This window comes from Lathyrus oleraceus, chromosome 5 (assembly GCF_024323335.1).
Source record: "Lathyrus oleraceus cultivar Zhongwan6 chromosome 5, CAAS_Psat_ZW6_1.0, whole genome shotgun sequence".
NCBI classification, from domain to species: domain Eukaryota; kingdom Viridiplantae; phylum Streptophyta; class Magnoliopsida; order Fabales; family Fabaceae; genus Lathyrus; species Lathyrus oleraceus.
Window position 1 is genome coordinate 572658717 of NC_066583.1, and position 6896 is coordinate 572665612.

Below are 6896 nucleotides of genomic sequence, written 5' to 3' on the forward strand. Positions count from 1 at the left end.
GATTAGGTGAAAAGACTGTAAGTTGAAGTTGTTTATTGAGAGTCTTTGAACTAATTTTCTTTAGTGGATTTCCTTCCTGGCTTGGTAGCCCCTAGACGTAGGTGAGTTTGCACCGAACTGGGTTAACAATTGCTTGTGTCGCTTGTTCAATTGTTTCTCTATTTTTATCCTATTTATATTTCACTTGTTGTTCAAATATTAGTGTCGTGACATTACCTTCGACATCTCATATCTGATACCAGAATTTCAATTGGTATCAGAGCAGGCATCCTGCTCTGGTTCTGGGTGAGATCTTGGGACGTTACTTTCTTGTACTATGGATAGAGACAGATGATCTGTGCACAGACCACCCATTCTGGATGGATCTAACTATGACTACTGGAAACCTCGGATGGTAGCCTTCCTGAAATGAATTGATTCCTTGACAATTCTGTCATACCCTAATTTTTAATCCTAGGATCCCACATCTCATATGCATTTTCGCATACAAGCAAGGTTACATTTTGGTCTTTCCCTTTTTCTTCTTTGGGTTTGCTTCTTGCAGAGATCACCAAGCACCTTTTTGATGAAGTTTTACTTTTCTGTTTATTTGATTCATTTCTTATCTAACCACTAATCAAATACCAAAAATATGTCTTGTTTCTCCTAAGTCTATTATGCAAGGTAGGGCTCCTCAAATCAAGAGCATCTCAAAGTTTTGTGGCCTACTTCTCAAGGAAAGTCAAAGGTTCATGTGTTTATTTACATGCCTTCTTCAACAAGTAACTGTAGCAATAAATTCATGACCATTAAGCTATGGATAAACTTAACGTCAATAAAAACAGAGTTGCCATCGCGCTTTTATTGTTTCCAAAGGAAAAGGGAAAAGTACGAACAAAACCCAAAGATAAGAAGTTTTCAAATCAAAACTAATAAAATTCCAGAGATTACAAATAAGGGGGTTGGTTACACAAAGGGAAGGTGTTAGCACCCAAGGTGTCCTAGGTACTCCTAGGGAGCCCTTTTTTATGTGTGTATGTGTTTTGGGTATAAAATATGTTTGCAATAAATAGAGTGTGGAGATGAGAAAAGAATTCATTAATTATATCTTTGTGTTTGACAAGGTCTTCAGACTTGTGCCTATGTACCAACATAAAAATGAGGGATCAAAACCTTGTAGTTCGTGGTAACAGTTTCAAAATGAGTGGATTTTCTTTTAACAAAAGTTTAAGTTTTAAAAGAGGCACAAAAGGCCTAAAAAAGTTTGAATGAGTGTTAGTTCTTTTTGTCATTTGAAATTTTAAGTCAATATGGTTAAGTTCATTTACAAGTTTGATTTAAGAAAAGAGTTCAAAAATGTAATGGCATAAGGCCAAAGTTTCTAATTTGCAATAAAGTCTAAGTTTAGAAATCACAAGCAAAGAAGATTTTGAAAGGGGGGAGAGATTTGAAATTTAAGAACTGGGAGAAGATGAAGAGACTAATCTGTCATACCCCGATTTTGGCCCTGAAAATTTTTCCCAATCAAACACTCGTTTGCATTCTTTCTTCATTCACCTTCATATCCTTCATTCATGTTCATGTTTACTATCTCATATTTTTTATGTTTTTCACACTCCAAATTTACATTCATATTTTCTTCATTCACATCGGAAAATTTTCCATTCATATTCAAGAATTTCCACATACTCATTCATAGTTCGATTACTTCGTTCATTCATTCAATCATAATCATCCATGTACATGGCATATGAATAACTTATAATAAAAAAAAACATCTCATCACATGAATACATGAAGTTTCTAAGATGCAAAGAGAGATCCTTGTCTTGCTACAAGAAACACCAATTTTCATTCATTGCAAATCATAGATTATCCAAAAAAAAAAATACATAATTTACAAAACTGGCACTAGTTTCACAGCACAAGTTTATGAACTGTCTTCCAGTTTTCTTCACAAGGAATGGATTATGGAGCAGTGGGATAATAATTACTACATCAGTGCCATAGCTGGAGCTTGTAATGGGTCCTCATTGTTTGTGATGTCAAAAGGGACCCAAAAACATGCAACAATCCTATAAAGACAGTGACTCGGAGATCACGAAAGGCTTCTGCGCGTGTTTGGTTTGGGTTCTTGACGGGTCTGGACCGGAAGCGGTTTTGAAAGTTTCCACGGACGATTTGGTGGCTCTCAATGTTGGTTTACCGGGAACCGGTCGTTCTAGGGTGAACATGTGGCATAACGTTCTTGTTACGATGCAGAAAAAGATGAAACAGTTGGTTGCTGAGAGAGATGGGAAAGTTCCGTTTGAGCCTTTTTCTTCGTTGATTATTACTATTGATGGCTTTGTTCCTAAGGGTAGTTATGCTGAAGCCCAGGCAAAATACTTGTTCCCTAACAAGTTAAAAGTTGATGAACTAGTCAATGTTCTGAAGGATAAGAAAATTGGTGTAGTTGCACACTTTTACATGGATCCTGAAGTCCAAGGCATTTTAACTGCTGCTCAGAAGCAGTGGCTTCATATCCATATATCTGATTCACTGGTCATGGCAGATTCAGCAGTCAAAATGGCAAAAGCTGGATGCAAATTCATAACAGTGCTAGGTGTGGACTTTATGTCGGAAAATGTGCGCGCCATCCTTGATCAAGCTGGTTTCAATGAGGTCGATGTTTATAGAATGCCAAATGAGCGTATTGGTTGTTCATTGGCTGATGCTGCAGCTACCTCTACTTATATGGAGTATCTTGAGCCGGCTTCTAGGTCTACTTCTTTGCATGTCATATACATTAACACTAAGTTAGAGACAAAGGCATATGCTCATGAGCTTGTGCCAACAATAACCTGTACCTCATCAAACGTTATCCAGACTATTCTACAGGCATTTGCCCAAGTGCCAGATTTGAGCATATATTATGGGCCTGATTCTTACATGGGTGCAAATATTGTAGAATTGTTCCAACAGATGACAGTAATGACCGATGAAGAGATTGCTGCGATACATCCTGAGCATAATGTAGACTCTATTAAATCCTTACTACCACGACTTTACTTTTATCAGGATGGATCATGCATTGTTCATCATCTATTTGGCCATGAAGTTGTGGATATGATAAAAGAAATGTATTGTGATGCATTCCTTACTGCCCATCTTGAGGTACCTGGAGAGATGTTTTCATTGGCAATGGAAGCAAAAAGAAGAGGAATGGGAGTAGTAGGGTCCACCCAGAATATATTGGATTTCATAAAAGACAGGGTTCAAGAATCTTTGGATAGAAACATTGATGACCATCTTCAATTTGTTTTAGGAACAGAATCTGGGATGGTGACTGCAATTGTGGCAGCAGTTCGTAGTCTGTTAGAGCCTGCAAAATCCTCTTCTCATGGAGGCTTACTTCCAATTATTGGATGATGATGCATCAATCTCTGAGAGTTTTGTATTCATAGGAATTCTATATCAGAGAGGCTATCGGTTCTCCGTTGCTTCAATTTTCTTTAAGGCCTGCGCATACAGTTGTCATTGGTGAAAAGAGTTTTCATGGGATTTCCGGCATGTCGTTTGCTATCTGGTCTCCAACCTGAAGCAATCTGCAATCTGGTCTGACGGCAGCGCCAATCCTGCAGGTTTTGGTTTCCCAAACAAGCCAAGTGAAGCGCACATCAGTCCAATAATAATAATAACCATAAATCATGACAACAAACATGAAAAATAAGAGAGAGAACCCATCACAATTTCACAAACATGAGCTCAATAAAAACCAAGCAATGATGTGAAACTGTGTAGCTCAAGCAAGGTATTTTGCAATTTCACAAGCTTCTGAGCAATGAAAATGGTCTGAAATGCAAGGCATTGAGTTTCTTTCATCTTCTCCTACAATAACTCCAACACCAGCATTGGAGTTAGAAAGAGGAGAATCCAAGGAACAAATGGAACTGGAAGTGGAAAGTTCTTTACCCGACAAAAAAGTTGTGATTTTTCTGATGGAAATGAGAAGATTAAGAATGTTGCTTCTATTGGGTTTGGTGAGCTTTTCAGATTTGCTGATGGGTTGGATTATATTCTCATGATAGTTGGAACTCTTGGAGCAATTGTACATGGATGACCCAAGAAGCTGTTAAGTATGCGTTTTACTTTCTGATTGTTGGTGCTGCTATTTGGGAATCTTCATGGGCAGAGATTTCTTGTTGGATGTGGACGGGCGGGAGACAATCAACAAGGATGAGGATTAAGTATCTTGAAGCTGCTTTGGATCAAGATATTTGTTTCTTCGACACTGAAGTTCGAACTTCCGATGTTGTTTTTGCCATCAACGCCGATGCTGTTATGGTACAAGATGCTATAAGTGAGAAGTTAGCTGTAATAGGAGGCATTCATACTACCACTTTGGCTAAGTTATATGGTAAAAGCCAATAAGCTCTTTCTCAAGTTGGCAACATTGTGGAACAGACTGTTGTTCAAATTAGAGTGGTGTTAGCATATGTTGGAGAGACAAAAGCACTACAAGGCTATTCATCTACTCCGAGGGTTGCTCAAAGGATTGGTTTTCTACCCATTGGCCATGCAAAGGTGGTGACTGGAAGAGGAATGATGATGCCCATGATCGATGTTCTAGAAAAAAAACTTGTTCTAAATAATGGTTTTTCTATCGTGCCAAATGCCGAAGTCTGGATGTGAAGATCCTCGATGGCCTGAAAAAGATGACTTGTATTTTCCTTCTCAAAACAAGAGGCTTGGGGCATGTTTGAAACACTTTTCAATTTTAGTTCTTAAAATTTGTTTTTCAAATCTATTTAAAAAAATTATTTTTAAGAAGAAAATTAACAAAAAATTTGTTTGATAAACTAATTTTTAAAAACTGTTTTGAAAATATGAAAATGAAAAAACTTGTTTGATAATCTAATCTTTTAATAGTATTTTAAGAAGAGAATAAATTTTTATGTTTTTTCTTCAAGTTTTATAATACTAAAAACTAAAAAGTAAGAAGCAAAACACAATTAAACTGTTTCACTTTTTTGCTTTTAAAAACTGAAAAATAGAAAAGAGTTTTTAAAAACACTTTTGCAAAATATTATATTCAAACAAGTTTTTAAATTTTAAATTTTCAAAAACTAAAAAAGAGTTTTTAAGATGTATTTCAAACATGCCCTTGATCTCCCTTTGTGAGTTGTTGGAGCCATTGCATTTTCAAAAAAAAGAGGGACTTCTTTGTTAGTGGCAGTAGTGATCATACTCTTAAGGTGTGGAGTATGGATGGTCTCTTGGACAGTTTACAGCGCCTGAAATCCTGGATAAGGATAATAAGTATAATTGTGGCAGATGTAAATCATATGAGAAAGCCAAGAAGAAGCTAACAGTATTAGAGGCGCCGAATATTCTTACGATTGTATTAAAGCGATTTCAGTCCGGTAACTTTGAGAAGTTGAATAAGTCTGTTCAATTTCCTGAAGTCCTAAATATGGCTCCATATATCAGTGGATTAAAAGACAAATCTCCAATATACCGTCTTTATGCAGTGGTTGTCCATTTGGATAGCATGAATGCTGCATATTCAGGACATTATGTTTGTTATGTGAAAAACATCCAAGGAGAATGGTTCAGGACTGACGACAGCAGGGTAGAACCTGTTGAATTGTCAAGAGTCTTGTCAGAAAGAGCATACATGCTTCTTTATGCAAGGCACTCTCCGAAGCCCCTGGGTTCAGTAAGTAGCAATGCAGTCTTTTCCACTGGAAAGTTTAAGAGGAGAAACTTGGAAGCCATTCCGGATGTTTCTAAGACACGATCAAATTCCATGGCTACAAGTGCTGATTCTTCCTCTCTCCATCAGAAGCATGTCAAGCATTCTCATGGGAACACTGTTGATGATTCCTTTAGCAGGGAACCTGCATATCCAGAAGAGTGGAGATTCAACTACCAGGGAAGGAATACTATGGCGGATTCTTCCAGCGAAAGCTCACTGTTCAGCTCTTCTGATGCAAGTTCTTGCAGTACTTGAACTCCAAAGAGCCTGCTGTTGAGCCTGAGAAAAATGTATCTGACGTGGTTACAGAATAAACCGAGACTGTTCGGCAGGATTTCAAGTTATCTCCAGAAGCTTCACCAGGAAGCCATATGACAATTCCTGAATCTCAAGGAACACCTTCAAGTCAGGTTTCTGTGAAACCTAAAGAGAATGAAAATCTTACTGGACTTGGTGCAGGTATTGTTATTCATTCTTGTCAGACAAGGGATGAACAAAATATATTATCTGATGCGGGTTCTTTAGAGAAACTTATTAGCAGTCTTGATGGTTCAATAAGCCAGCGAGATGCTAGTTTAGAGTCCATAGCTACAATTCTTAAAAAAGGAATCCAGGAGCCGTCGCTAGGTTTGCGGAACTTCAAAATGGAAGAGCGCTGCGTTCTGTAATTGAATTAATCAAGGATCGACACTCTCGGACAAGGTTGCTGGTCTGCTTGTGCCTAATCAATATAAAGAATTCTTCGTCGCGCGTTCTGCAAGACATAGCAATCAAAACCAAATTGATATATATTTTGCTTGAGCTCCTTGATGATTCTGGTCAAGTTGGAGAAGAGGCTCCCTTTGCTTTTTCGAGTTTAGTTGCTGGAAAGGAAGATATGCAGAAGTTAGCATTTGAGGCAAATGCTATAGACAAATTCTACAATCACTTGCAAAATTGTGATTTACATCCCAAACGTCTTGAAGGGATATTTCTAGCACTGGCCGATCTTTGCTCAAAACTGGAATGCTGCAGGGCGATGTTTATGTCATTGCAGGTCTTAAATATACTAATTAATGCCTTAACCCATGATGAAGCCAATATGCGGACTGCAGCTTGCATTTGCTTAAAAAAACTGTCTCACGCTCAATTAAGAATTTGAGTGCAGGTTATTCCATGAGTGAAAGGATTGTCATTC

General features: G+C 37.7%; 1 pseudogene; it reads left to right on the forward strand.

Moving 5' to 3' along the window:
• Window positions 1–1817: 1817 nt before the first annotated feature.
• On the forward strand, window positions 1818–3363 carry LOC127086559 (quinolinate synthase, chloroplastic-like; annotated as a pseudogene).
• The last annotated feature ends 3533 nt before the right edge of the window (window positions 3364–6896 follow it).